The 14,830-nt window shown below is 38.2% G+C and overlaps 1 protein-coding gene across 7 annotated transcripts in view; it reads left to right on the top strand.

Annotated features, from left to right (window-relative positions):
- Positions 1 to 14,830, top strand: part of ANKS1B (ankyrin repeat and sterile alpha motif domain containing 1B) — a 436,612-nt gene that overhangs the window by 193,671 nt on the left and 228,111 nt on the right. The window lies entirely within an intron of this gene.

Raw genomic sequence — 14,830 nt, 5'->3', positions numbered from 1 at the left:
TTTTTATTCCAATACAAATGGCTTAATATTGGTGAATGTAGTTGAATCATTATTGTTATTATTCAGCTAGTCTGTGCCACACATGCAAAGATATCTTCTAAGAAAGGACCTTTGCACTCCCAAATTCTCAAGCAAAAGCAGTTATTACCTTGAAAACTACTCTTAAATTAGGATAGTGGAAATTTGACATGATGACAGATTTATGACAGAAACATTTACAATGTACTTACTGACAGATTTGCAGTATTCCCACTGAAATTTTGGGAAGGGAATCTTTTTGTAAGAACACAGAAATCTTCAAAATGGGAACGGGATTATTAGAAGCAACTGCTTGGAGGCCACTGTAGAGAGTGATGCCTTTTGTGCCTGATGTCTCATTGTAGTGGGATATGAAAGAAGATGAACTACATCTAAAAAATGATTGTTGGTGTCTCTAAGATCCCAGCTGTCAATTAAGTGCTCTTGATACTGTTGTGAATGCTACAGTAAAGGCTCTATACAATATCCCTGCATCAGTATTGTTTAGTCACATAGAGGGTTTGCAGGGGATGATAACTGCATCTAGCACTCAGGGCTGATGATTTCAAATCAATCATGGTGTTTATACATGAAATTAAGAAAGACGTCTGCCTAGTTCACTAGTTTATTTTAAGAATGTGTGGGAGCCTAATTGTATTGACAATATTTGAAGTTGTAGAGGAAGCAGAACAATAACAGTCACAGGCATAACACTTCCAAACTTCTTGTGCTTTATCACAAAGATGGGACCTGCATATTGTCAGTGTTTCCATTTTCTGAAAAATGCAGCAGATAGGGTGTGCCCACCAAAAAAACTCTTCGTCAAAAGGCTGATGTGCATTGTGAAAAGACTAATCCTCAAATTTTGTAATGCTCTTTAGAGTGATACAACATGATGACTTCTTTACCTAATTAAGTGATTTTCCTCTTTTCCCTCCGCTCCTGTCTGTTTCTTTGGTGTAACCTCCATGAATGTCTTTGTAGTCACATGAGAAAGTAGGATGGAACTTTACATTTTAAGGCTGAAGATCTCTCTGTAAAGTTAGCGTAAGGAGAAGTAGATTCTGTAAGTGTATACACTATTATCTTCTAATTCATAAGAAAGGCATGGGTTAATGACACAGGTCAAAAATGCCTTTGGTTTTCTGTTCCTGTACTTTGACCCTTCTGGCTTCTTTTCATATTGTTGCTTGGTTGAGTTTTGCCTCCTTTGCCCTCAGTTTTTCAGATATTACTAGAATTCTTGAAGATTTCTCTTCAAGGCCCCAAAGTGCTGACTTTTTGTGTTGGTCCAGACGTCAGTATCCACTTCCACTTCCAGTGATGCTGGAAGCTTTGCTTCCAGCCTTTTATTACCTGAGCTCTGTACTATTTATTTGGTTTTGGATGTTGTTTCTTTGTCTGTTTTCATATGGTTCTGGACACTTACTGTGACTGAAGGAGAAGAAAGCACTTAGGACTGAAGATTTTGAGCTAAGGCCTATGAATACAGTAATTCTTCTTCAGGAGTGAAAACATAGGGCATCTGTAAGATTGCACTGAGGAAGAGTAAGTGTATAAGGACTTAAAAAAATGTGGCTTCATGACTGAAGGTTATCTTGCCTTGACGATCAATTGTCTTTACAACCTGGTTTACAACTCAGAAGTTGGCACAGCTAAACATCTGAGGAAGGTTTGTCATGTAACTATGATAGCAAAGAAAAACTACATGTAGAATAACTAAAAACTGTTTGAGGTTATTCTTTTTGATTGAGTATTTCAGCTGCTTTAAACTTCTATTTGATTTTTTAATAACTTTTCCCGTTTGTCATGACTGTGATACTGACAACATTGTTATGACTTACTCCAGAAATTGTCTATGATAAATCTATAAGTCTAATTACAGCAGCAAAATCAAATATAACATACACAAAAAATAATGTCATTGCTATTTGTATAATAAAAATTGTATTTAAACGCGATTGACCTTAGACTAGATATGCATTAAAACTAGTAACTCCGTTCAATTCATTTCAGCTTCAATTCAATTCACTGAGCAGTGTCCCTTCAACATGTATTTGAAAACTTCAGGTTGCACCTGGACAGTAATTTAAATTTGTAGCAGCTGTAATAATATGGGAGAGAAACATGGCAGAAATGAAAGGCAGAGACATCCAATTTCAATATCTTGATCAAGTGAGCTTCCTGACAGGAGGTACAGATGTAGCAAGAAGACTAAAAGCAGTTTTGCTGAGTAGTGCTATTCTGGTAACGTGCAATAGGTCCTTGGAGTTAGAAATCAGATTCCCCTTAGCTTCTGTTTCAGTGTTTTCCCTCTCTCCTTTTGTAATTCATTATTCTTGAATATTTTTTTCATTTCTCAGGAATTTTAGCTATTCTTTAAAGTGTGCTCTTTTTCTTTTTCTTTTTTTTTTTTCCCCCAAATATTTTCAACCTGCTTTTTTGTATATTCCATTTAGAGGGCAGTGTGAAATAGAAATTAACTGATTTTCATATTTAGTATGCTTGAAGTGGGGACACTAAGTAAGCTGTACAATGCCTAAGAACTGGGTTCATCTTTTTTAACTCCTTTATGTCTGCTGTTAGATGCACATATTGTTAAGGGAGATGAACCTCCTTACTCTGTGCTCTTACATGCAAGACAGGTACAAATGGCACTTTGTGACTTAAAGTTTATGAATTTGACTTATCAACTGCTGTGTTAATTTTGTTTTTAAAGACATTGTACCATACATGTCAGCTTCAGTAAAAGACAGGTTAGCATTGCCTTAAATTCTAGTCAGCTTTAACCAGCCAGGGTCCTTCTCTGATGCCTTGTCGAGGGTTAAGATTGCGGGGTGACAATCAAACCCTGGCAGATGTATTGTTAACCTCCTCTCCACCCCAACTTCCCCCTTTTGCCCCTCCCTCTCCCTGCTTTCCACCAAGGACAGGCGATCGGGAGGGAAAGAAGGACAGAGAGAAGAGAGTTGGAAAAATTAAAGACGTTTTAGTAATGCTACTAATAAGAATAGAGAAAATAATACAAAATATACAAAACCAATCTTGAAAGTCTCAGCAACTGCAGAGCCAGCACCCAAAGTCCTGGATTAGACTCTGCAGCCAACCGGAGCTGGATTCAGTCTCTCACTAGGCCTCAGTTCGCAGGGACGACCAGCAAGGTCCTCTCCTAATGTCGGCCATAAGCAGAAGGGAAGGAAAAGGGATGAGATCCTCTTGATCTCCCACTTTTATATGAAGTATTCACGTGAATGGCGTGTTATACACCGTTGGTCAGTCTCTCGGTCACCTGTTTCTCGTTACCCCTCTCGTGAGATGTCCATCCGTACTTATCAATAAGTTTGCATTCCATTGCTAGGTTTACCAAAACATGTGTCTGGTTCTCCAGGAAAATGCAGCTAATATGGAGGCTTTAGCTGATTGGCAAAATTCACTGAAAGAGAAACTTGTTTTTTAACAAAACCAGGACATGCTTACATTTAGAATTCATAGAATCATAGAATGGTTTGGGTTGCAATGGACATTTACAGGTCCTCTAGTCCATCCCCCTGCAATGGGCAGGGACATCTTCAATTAGATCAGGTTGCTCAGAGCCCCGTCCAGCCTGACCTGGAATGTCTCCAGGGATGGCGCATCTACCACCTCTCTGGGCAACACATTCCAGTGTTTCACCACCCTCATTTAAAAAAATTCTTCCTTGTATCTAGTCTGAATCTCCCCTCTTTTAGTTTAAAACCATTATCCCTTGTCCTGTTGCAACAGGCCCTGCTAAAAAGTCTGTCCCCATCTTTATTATAGGCCCCTTCTACATACTGGAAGGCCACAATAAGGTCTCCCCAGAGCCTTCTCTTCTCCAGGCCAAACAACTCCAACTGTCTCAGCCTTTCATCATAGGAGAGGTGTTCCAGCCCTCTGATCATTTTTGTGGCCTCCTCTGGCCCCTCTCCAACAGGTCCATGTCTTTCCTGTACTGCAGTCTTCAGAACTGGACGCAGTGCTCTAGGTTGGGGTCTCACTAGTGTGGAATAGAGGGGCAAAATCACCCCTCCACTATGGACATCTCACATGTTGGTGTATAGTGGTACTGCCACACCCACAATGAAGATTAAATATTTTTACTTGGCTCGAGTCGATCTCTCTGTCAAGATAAATTAAGGAGAACTCACACCACAAAAAGGCTTGGAGTTCTTACTTTTCAACAGGGATTTTTAGAGGTGTAGCCATTTAGGGGAAAAAAAAAGGTAGAGTCATAGAATGTCCTGAGTTGGAAGGGACCCAACAAGGATTATCAAGTCCAATTCCTGTCCCCACATTTGACAACCCCACAGTTCACACCATGTGCCTGAGGGCATTGTCCAGTCACTTCTTGAACACTGTCAGGCTTGGGGCCGTGACACCTCCCTGGGGAGCCTGTTGCAGTGCTGCACCACCCTCTGTGTGAGGAACCTCTTCCTAATGTCCAACCTAAACCTCCCCTGGCACATCTTCCTGCCATTCTCTCAGATTCTGTCATTGGTCACCAAAGAGAAGAGTTCAGAGCCTGCCCCTCCTTCTCTCCTTGTGAGGAAGCTGTAGACCGCAACTCTTCACCAGAGAATTGTGAAGTTGTACAAGTGTAATGGTCTTTCTGTTTTAATAGACGTTTGTCAACAAATTTACTTCAAATACTGGCAAAAATGATGGATTTATGCTGAATCTGTCATGTAGTAAAAAACAATGCTATATCTATTTTAGTATAAAGTATGGTTTAACTAAAGTAGAATTAATATGCCAACTTCAAGAAGCAGGCAGTTACATGGATTCAGACCTTTGTACTTCTCTTTTGTGATTACTGCATGACTTGGGCTGCTATCAAATGAGAAAAACGAGGTTCAGATTGCTTAGAGATATTTTGAAGCTACTTGCAAATTACAGACTTTTAGTCTTTATATTGACAGTTGGACTGAAAGATTAGATGAACTTAAATCAAGTTTCACTTAAAATTTACTGGCTGATCCGAGTCTTCAGTTCACAGGTAAACATAATTATTGATGTTCATTAATCTTCCTTATACTGAGGGAAAAATAAGTAAATTAGAGCAGAATGAAGCAATAGTAACATTTTAGGCCTGTCTTGCTTCAGATGTTTCTGATGATTTTTTTATAACCTATACTGAAGCATTCATTGCCTCTGACACTATAGATAAGAACAAGTTATCTCTGAAAATAAGTTGCTTTCTAAATCCAAAGTATCTAATTCTGTAGTAAGGAAGTTTCTTGTACTAATTAAAGATGTGCCAACAACTGGATGGAGCTCTCTGGTGGTGGAGATTTTCTACATCCTGTTTTTCCTGATATTCTAATCAAGCTGTTACCTGAACAGTATCTGGGCTATTGAATATGAGCCTATAATTGGGCAGTGCCACCAATACTGCTGTAGTTTCTGATCACTTAGGTTCACATCCTTTTTTCCTGTTTACAGTTCCTAGACTCTTAAATTGTCTTTGAAAGCTGAACTATCTTAAATCCTTTTAGCTTTAAAATCCTTTTGTGTGAGACCGCATCTGGATTATTGTGTCCAGTTCTGGGCCCTTCAGTTCAAGAAGCACAGGGAACTGCTGGAGAGAGTCCAGCGCAGGGCAACAAAGATGATTAAGAGAGTGGAGCATCTCCCGTGTGAGGAAAGGCTGAGGGAGCTGGGTCTCTTTAGTTTGGAGGAGACTGAGGGGTGACCTCTTTCATGTTTATAAATATGTGAAGGGTGAGTGTCACTCGGATGGAGCCAGACTCTTCTCGGTGACAACCCATGATAGGACAAGGGGCAATGGATACAAACTGGAACACAGGAAGTTCCACTTAAATATGAGAAGAAACTTCTTCACAGTGAGGGTAACAGCCTGGAACAGGCTGCCCAGGGAGGTTGTGGAGTCTGCTGCTCTGGAGACATTCAAAACTCACCTGGACACCTTTCTGTGTAACCTCATCTAGGTGTTCCTGCTCCGGCAGGGGGATTGGACTGGATGATCTTTCGAGGTCCCTCCAATCTGTAGCATTCTGTGATTCTGTGAAATTAGTCTTCTTCATTAGACCATGCTAATATTTGTTGTCCTCATGCACATTATTCCACCTATGTAAGAAAATGGTCTTCCCAGGAGATATAACATGTTTGAAGAGCAGAGCTATGTGGTGTCTTAGGGGGGTATCCACCCGATGTATTTCAGAGAGGAAAGCTGACCCTTGCATTGCAGAGAAATATCATCCTTTCGTGAACAGCAGAATTCTGTGGAAGTGACTGAAGATGTTACCAGCACCTCCTTGTCATTGCACTCTTTCATAGGTGGCCACCCCAGATCTGGCTTCAGCTGAAGGGTTTCTAATCTGTCTCAAACAAAATAAGCCAAATGAACTCAACTGCTCTACCCAGATTGGCACAGTTGATTTGCCCTAAGCAGATCAGAGGCCATTCTTACAAACAGCTGTGGCAGTGGAACTGTTGAGTGATACCTTCTGGCTGGAGAGCAATGCTTTCTGTTGCCACGGCTACTCATTAAGTGAAACTCAGTCCTCTAACTTTCACATGATCCTAGAGAAGATAAATAGTTTGGGATTTCTACATGTAGCACTTACGTTGCATGAGTTTTCCACCAGTTATGTAAGTAGGGTTTTCATTGGATTAAACTTTGCCTCTATCAGACTCTGTAGTTCAGAAACAGGGATGGCAAACCCTCTGTTGGTAACCAAAACAACTGACCCACATTTGGAAATATCAAGGAAATATCTCTGTGGGAGCTTGTGACCAGCCACAAGTTGATGATTCACACAGTTTTTCATAATCATATCTTTTTAGTTACATAAGTATACAAAGAAGTCAGAAAAAATTAATTTTAATGACATTTTCTTAGCTATATCTGCTCTTTTAAAACAAGGAGAAAGTTTCTCTAAGTTTTGGTAAAATCTGGTTAACCAAGATGCTCCTGCAAATAGCCTGTAAGAGGCTGATTGGCAGCTTTTGCCACAGGCAGCTGCAGATCAATCATTTCTCTTCCCTTTTTTTCAGCTGGTCCTTTTAGCTCCTTAGGTGCTTTTTGCACTGTGTTAGTAAGAGAGCTTAGTAAAGTGTCATTTGTTATGGATCCTGAAAGTTGATAGTTGTATTCCAAGTTCATTCCTTGCTCTTTCATGCCTGAACTATTGTAGTTTAATGCTTGTTTTTATAGTGAGCTACAAGCTTGCTAAAAGACCATGATTTGTAGTGATTAGTTTCAACACAGTGACATGTAAGTAATTATATACAATTTCAGTAAATGTTCTACACAGAGTTGAAAAACTTTGCAATTTGGGATGTAATCTTCCATGACTGCATGTATCTACATCTAGAACTGGATTGTAATTTTACAGCCAGAGGTATTTTCTACACATTTTCAATATTTATACTATTTCTGTCCTTACAGCTTTGTTTCTACTACCTAACAGGAAATTTTGCAAAACTTAAATGTGAGCATTTGGAGTGAGGGGGTCTTTGTTTTACATAATTTCTTATAAAGTCACTGATTGCATTCTTGCTGGCTTTGAAACATAAAACAGCATAAATGAGCTTGTATGTGGAATGAGGAAAGGCAAGCTACTTTGTTTCACATCTTAAGTATCTTAAAAATACTTCTCAGATTAGAAATAGATTCTTTATCAAGGTTAGGAAAAACAAGTGTATGATCAGTGCAAATGCCAGACCATATATTTTGCATTCTTTCTGCTTTTGTCTCATACTGGGGGAGACCGAATTGTTGCTTCGGCAAAGCCTTCCTCCCAAATACAAGTGTTGAAATTGTTGAGCAACATCTCCTTTTATAAACTGCATTCTAAAAATCATCTGTTATTTTTCCAGTCTCTTTTGCCTTGATAAATAGTAAGTTTCTTTCCTATTTGGTGGAGGACTGTGTCATTCCCTCTTTGCATTTGCTGTGTGAAATATCAGGAGTGCAACAATTAATGAGGTTTCATTAGATCTTCAACAAAAGGATATGGTTTCAAGATCTCATCTGTCACATGCATATTGCTTTGCGCTGATTTTGGTTATCAAGTGTCACAAAATTTTCCTCTTCTAAACTCTTCCCTGCTGTACTACATTGTCAAATTAACATGTACTTTCTGAGCACAACCACAGCCCACTCAACTGCTAGCTCTATCCTGTAAGAAGAGATTACTGCAGAATTTCTCAATGCAATTATATGTGATCTTTCTGCAAAATTACATTTTGCATCAATTTCCATTTATTTCTCAGAATTTCTCATGAAAGCTGACTTGAGTATTACACAGAAATACTGTGTACTGGGTTTTCTTTCCTTTTTGTTGCATGGTAGAGTTGAAATATCCTATTATAGTAGAATTTTAGCTTGAACAGGAATGTTGAATTAGTCCAGCATTTCACCCAGAGGATGCTGAAAATTATTTTATTTGCTTGAAATTTTTAGCCCATAAATATATTAACATGTTAGTTTTCTGAAACATTCTTATTTTGATGAGCAGGTATAAGGAAGATTCTTGTGCTATTAAATGTGATGGTTCATGGGAGGCTGCCTGTCATTAAGGCATCTAGGACCCATGCCTTATGCAGTCACGTGGAAAGAAATTCTCATGGAAACGGCATTATGGAGGTGGCAGCTGCAGTTCTTTCTTTTTGTCTAGTTTGAATTTTGCAGTTAAAGATTAACCCTTTATGTGATCTGTGCAAGAATTACGTTTGTGTCCTCCTCGAATACAGAATATACTCTACGAGTATCAAAACAAATATCTGAAAATTTACAGGAGAATCGATATGTCAATAAGAGTTAAAATTAACTCTGTTTGCACCAGATTACTGCTGAAATTCTGGGCAAGAACTATATTTTGATATTTTAATGTGCTTAGAATTAGCAGTAATTACCAAGTAATATCTCTCCTCACAGAAAGCTTTTTTTCTTCATTAGAGGCTGGCAAGCAACATTCTGAAAGCTCCATACAGAACTGTCTTTCCTCTGAAATCTTTCTTGTCTTTTGCAATTCCTGATGGTTCCTTTTGAAACAGATGAGGGAAATATGAACAGTGAAATTACTGAGAAGGTAGCAATAGTGAGGCAGTAAAATCCTTCAGTACAGTCAAGTGCAGACTGTGATGTGAAGGGCTTGAATTGGCAGTTACGAAGCTGGTAAGAGCAAACACATAATCCACAGAGACTTTTACTGTGGTTTCTCCGGGACTGTACGGCTTTGAGAAGCTGCTAATGTCGGAACCTTGGCACAGAGCCTGGAGACCACCGATACCAACCTTGAAAACCACCTTCTGGTGGTTTCTTTGGACTTAGGAGGAAGCAGAACGAGAAACAGCAATCTGGCTGGACACTGTTGCTCCTTTTCTGTGTTGTTGCTGGTGACAGTAGAAACCCACATTCTTCATTAGTCACTTAGCAATCATGTTGCTCTCTCTCCCACACAGGTCCGTGGTACCTTGCTATAACATTTACTAGAGTGAGAAAACATTGCACTGCCTCATCAAAGATATCTGCAGGCAACACACTACCATCAAAGAGCTGGAGCTTGGTTAGGGCACCATGCTGTTTGCTGTGTTAAATAATGCCTTCCAGAATATCGTGGCTTCAGTTTTTAAATACTATGAATTTTCTGTCTTACACCTTTCTTGCCAGTCATCCCATTATATGATATCGCTTTGGCAGTACAAACAATATCATCGCTCCTGAAGGTATTCTAGTGTGTCCAAAGCAATCTTCACCATGCAAATAAGATGACTTCCTTGCTCACCATCCCTCTATGAGAGGGTACTCTCCAAATATTACTCAGCTGTGACTGTTAGTTTTATCAATCAGCTGAGTATGTGGAAAAGGGAATTGAGAATACATTTTTGGGCAGATATTACACATGGGCAGAGTGTGCTGCTAAAAAAAAACTTTCTGTATCAAATGAAACAGAACTTGAATAGATTAATAATGCAAGTGTCACAATACCTTTGTTACCATAGCTATGGAACAAATTTCTCGTGGATTTTTATTTTATATTAGAAACTTGTGCCATGGCAACAGCAATGCCTGTTAAAGATGTAACTCTGTCCTTATAATTTATCTATTACCGCTCTTTTCATTACTATTATTATAACTGTTATTCTTCTCAATGTACTTTACTTTTGAACGTGAAGTCTCTTGAGATACAAATGTGAATATGATTTCCAACTTTGCATGAATGTAAAATTCACAGTGTTTAGTAAGCTCCTGATTTTCTTAATGTGCTCAGTAGTCTTGGAGTCAGATTCAGAAAATAGCTATTTGAGTTTGATGGAGCATCTGTAAATTATAACTCTCAAATACTGAAAGTGAGAAATGGTATTCCACAGAATTCTATATATGTACCACAGGCAAGTGTGCTGGGGTGCACCAGTGTGTAAATAAATAGCTGATTGAATTGCAATCTGCTGCCTGAATGCCAGTTTGGTTCTATATAAACTGATGATAATAGCAACATGTATCTGTGGCTTTGAGATTATGGCAGAACTGAATTTATTTGTAGTTCCAAAAGCAAATGTTTTTCATGCAACACAGATATGGCAGCATCACAGTGATTTTCAGAAGTAATCCACTCAGATGGATAAGCCGTACGTGCACTTGTAATGACACTAAAGATCTGTAGAAATGACATAGTATATGTGTTGGTATTTAGGATGCTGTTTACAGGTAAAAAGACAAGGTGGTAAGAAAAGCAATATCTGGTGAGGAAGCAAGATCTCTTCCTGTTGGCTTCTTTTTTAAGAATACAAAAATAAATGTTCTTGCAAAAAGAAAAAAAAAATTATCACAAACAGAAACCTTGTCTCCATTGGGATTCAATCCAAGTGCTTGAACTTCTCCACCTATTCTCTCTCCCTGGTATCCTCATGCTCTTTCTTGAAGTCCGTTCTCAGAATACTTACTCAAAAGCCCATGAGAAATCAAAACTGGTATTGTTAACTTACTGTTCACTGAGTATACACATGTGCAATATAATTGCATTTCATATTGTTTCTTACTGCCAGTTAAGTTGGTTGAAACAAATAAAAATAAAGCATCTAATAAAACAGTTCAAAAGCATATGATAAAGTTAGGGAATAGAACACAATAGGAATGGAGAGTCTGAATTTCTAAGGTATATCAGTAGATTTAAGATCAATTCTAACAACACAGGACATTGATCATCAGTATAGACAACTTAATGAAAGGATGGTTTTCAATGCACGGTAGTATTCAAAAGAATGAGAATAATTTTGATATGTTTAAAACCAGACATAAAATAACACATAAAATATCACATTTTGTGCATCATGACTAAGCCTCAGAAGAAATATAGATTTCAGTATTAGTTGTCTTAATATTTTTGTCAGAAATATGCAAGAATAGACACAAATCTCAAGTATGGGTAATTACTAAAAGCTAAGGAAGGATTTTTTTTTTTTTTTTTTTTAAGTTGCCTGTTTTAGGAAGGATACAGAAGAAGCATTATATTCTCCTGTTTGGAGGTCTTCATACTTTAAGCTCTTGAGACTGAGATTCTATGAAGACAGAGAATCAGAGAGTTGTAGAATGGTTTGGGTTGGAAGGGACCAACCCTCCCCGCCATGAGCAGAGACATCTGTCTACGAGATCATGTTGCTCAAAGCCCCATCCAACCTGACTTTGAACACTTCCAGGGATGGAGCATCCACAAATCTGGGCAACCTGTTCCAGTGCTTCACCACCCTCAGTGAAGAATTTCTTCCTTATATGTAATCTAAATCTACCCTCTTTCAGTTTAAAGCCATTAACCCTTGTCTTATTACTACATGTCCTTGTAAAAAGTTCCTCTCTGTCTTTCTTGTAGGTCCCCTTTAGGTACTGGAAGGCTGCAATAAGGTCTCCCTGGAGCCTCCTCTTCTCCAGGCTGAACAGCTGTAACTCTCTCAGCCTGTCCTTATAGGAGAGGTGTTCCAGGCCTCTGATCATCAATATGTAGTTGCAGTTTTAGATATGGTACAGTTTGAAGAGATTACTTAGTATCTCATGCTTCACATCTCAGGTCAACAAATACCGACTTGGAATAAGAAAGAAAAGCATACTCTGGCAAATTATTTTATGACTATCTACTGCCTGGATTATATTTTCCTTCTATGATTTCTTTAAAACAATACAGTGAGTAGTAGGCTACTATACTATTTAGAGCTGTGGTATAGTCCATCTCTGTACTCTCATTATTCTCTGAATATAAAAGTATTAAGCATTAGCTGCATTATGGAACTAAAATTATAATATAATTCTGTATTAAAAGAGCATTAGCCTTAGCAGTTAACAATTCAAAAGTCAAAGTATTCAGAATTATAATTGGATCATTAAAGTGTTGTTTGGAACGGATGTTTGGAGGTCCTGTTTGGAGCAGGACTGTCATCATCAGATCAGGCGTGACTTTTTCCAGACAGGAGAAAACCTGAAAACCTCCAAGGATGGAGAAACCACCTCTCTGGATAGTCTGTTCTAGGGTTGCAGTGCAGCGTGCAGTGCTACTTGGCTCTTAACCTTCATCATGACCACATACTATGTTTTCCAGATAACCCCAGTCTTTTTCATTGTCCAATATAGATGTGGTTTGCATTCCTCAAAATCATGTGATGAAGAAGACATAGCTATGAGATCTTCGATTCCCATGTCATGTAATTAACAACGGTCTTCATTTAAGTAAAAAGTGTAAAATAAAAGTTTTATTTAGCAGTATAAATGTAGTGAAGATATTTTAGATATTTTTGAAATCCTTGCAATCCATGTGTCTTTAAGGTTTTCTTTTTCCTGATGTATTCTTTTTTCTTTGTCCTGACAAAAGCATTTGTCTCTGAAGTGAGTTCAATAGACAACTGCTAAGACTCATCTCTGGAACAGCAGAAGATAATTCAATTCATGATTAAGACATCTGAATGTAGGTATCTGAATGCGAACTGGATGCCATCTCCCATTATAAGCATTGGCAGTCCAGTCAACACAGTTACCAGAGTACAGGGAAGAATTCAGCTGACCAGCTACAACATGGAGTGAGTGGCATCACTCTCTAGGTCACATTAACTTTATCAACCTGATCTCACTATGGTGGGAGCTTATATACTTCTTACCTATGTATATATGTATAAGATGTCTCAATCTGGACCTGAATCCCACATGCTGGGTTTTTCTTGTAAGGGAAAAACACCAAAGTCAAACATTGTTTGCATCATTTGTTTTTCATTTTAAGTTCACCTTAAAAATTGCAGACATATATTTAATTCAGCAACTTTCAGAAATGAAAGGAAGTGAGAATGTCCCATCCCATGTCCCCCTTTTCCCCAGCTCTTTCCCCTCAGAACAACTTTTCTGGCATTATTGATTCCTTAAGCTCTGTCATATCCCATATTCAACCTTTTGCCATAACACTCCACATCCTTTTAGTTGCAGAAGGTCTAAAGTATATATTCTAGTCAGTTGTTTACCGAAGAAGAAAATTTTCTGAGTATGTGAACCAACGCAGACAGGATGCAGGGACAACCACAAAACAACAGATGTTACCTTGTGAACCAGAGGATCCCTGAAGCAGGACCTGGGCAGAGGCAGAGCTCAGTCCTTGCTAGAGGATCACCACACCTGCCATTTTCACCTGTATGTCAGGGATTCACATGGGTGTAGTTTACTGCTGTGCTTTGATCTTTCCCACAGCATGGCAGGAATCTCAAGCATGTTCCATAAGGTGCTTCTAAGTCTATCACAGGCCTATGTTACCTAAACACAGGTGTTCTTGTTGTCCAAAACACCAGGCCAAACAACAGTCAGTATGATATATGTGTTTTTTTCAACACCCCAGCTGCAAGTAACTTGCAAGTGATTTTTATCTTGAAATTTTAACAAATGAAAAAATAGGTGATTTTACACTTTCAAGCTGCTGCCTAGTGGAAGAGCTGATGGTGTTTTAAAGTACACACCAAAATCTTTCCTCTATCGTTCACATAATCAAATACCACCTCCTTTTAGAAGTGATATTTTGAGATTTGTGGTTTTATTTTTACAAACAGATATTTTAGCAAATAGGAGGAAACTGTTCAATTTCTAAGCAAAGTATGACATGATGCTGTGTTTGATTCCTTCTGGTAGCTAGTGCTGTGCATACAGTCCTGCAGTTGGAGGCTACATATCAACATACAACTTCTCGCAGGAATTAGATGAATGTTTTTATCTTTAATGAAGTATAGAGATGCAACTGTTATTGGGGACGCAGTGATTCTGAGTAGAACATGCAAAATTAATGTCATGTGGATAGAATGATCCACACCGATACTTTAAATGACACAGCACAGGTAGAAAAAGGTCTCTTTTCATTTTTCTCCTAGTTCTTACAGCAACAGACATTAAAAGGGCTATAAATTTTTAATAAACTATTCTGAACTGTGCCAAAAATGACATTTTTTCTGTAGTTTCTTTTTGTATGTGTGTGTGCTAAATTGTGTATAAAAAATGTTTCAAAAATACTTGATTTCCTATTCTTTTTTTCCAGTGGCTCTGTTATTCTGAATCTATTCTCAAAAGTTCCCAGAAATAAAAATAACACTTCAAATCTATTCTCTAGAGACTGTCAGCAAAAAGGCATCATAGTGTAAATTCACTATCATTATAATGACTATGAAAAGAAAAATTGCTAACAATACTCTTGACAATACTGGTTCTTCATGTGTTTTACTACCTGCAAAGTAACTAGCTAATTCATCATACTAAATCATATGGTTTTTACATATTTCACCTCAATAACAAATTAAAAGAGACACCACCAAGATA

The sequence above is a fragment of the Patagioenas fasciata genome, chromosome 1 (genome assembly GCF_037038585.1).
Source record: "Patagioenas fasciata isolate bPatFas1 chromosome 1, bPatFas1.hap1, whole genome shotgun sequence".
NCBI classification, from domain to species: domain Eukaryota; kingdom Metazoa; phylum Chordata; class Aves; order Columbiformes; family Columbidae; genus Patagioenas; species Patagioenas fasciata.
This window is presented reverse-complemented; position numbering and strand designations above follow the sequence as displayed.